Source organism: Austrofundulus limnaeus, unplaced genomic scaffold (genome assembly GCF_001266775.1).
Source record: "Austrofundulus limnaeus strain Quisiro unplaced genomic scaffold, Austrofundulus_limnaeus-1.0 Scaffold75, whole genome shotgun sequence".
Taxonomy (NCBI): Eukaryota; Metazoa; Chordata; class Actinopteri; order Cyprinodontiformes; family Rivulidae; genus Austrofundulus; species Austrofundulus limnaeus.
The window spans coordinates 1903748-1904269 of NW_013952477.1; positions in this window are offsets into that span (position 1 = coordinate 1903748).

The following is a 522-nucleotide window of genomic DNA, read 5'->3' on the forward strand; positions in this document are numbered from 1 at the left end:
AAATAACATTTTGTTATAAATGTTTTCTATTTTATCTGTATATATTTACACTTGTGTAATAATGTATGTTGGGACCCTGTTTATAGTGCAGTTCTGTTTATAAATCATTGTATATATTTAATGTCTTTTTTACAATATTAAAAAAGGTCTGTTATTGGTTGATGGCAAGTCCAATTTAATCACATCTGCTAAAGGCTAAACCTGAAACATGGTTGTATTTTCTACTGGAAATTGGAAAAGGACATTATTCTTATACAGTATTAGTTACAAATTTGGTAGAGTAAATGAGAAATAAATTAGTGTGATTTTAGGTGATTTCCTGATGAACTCTTTCTAGAGTATTAATCATGTTAAGTTTTAAACACATTCATTTTTTAAAGTTTTTCCTCATGAATGCAGAACACTTTATTTTCCAGGATATTTTAATTTGAGTGTTTTGCTTTTCAAACAAACAAAAACCTGACTTGAGTTTATTACTCATCAGTAATGATCAAATACTGACTTATTTTGATTATTATGATC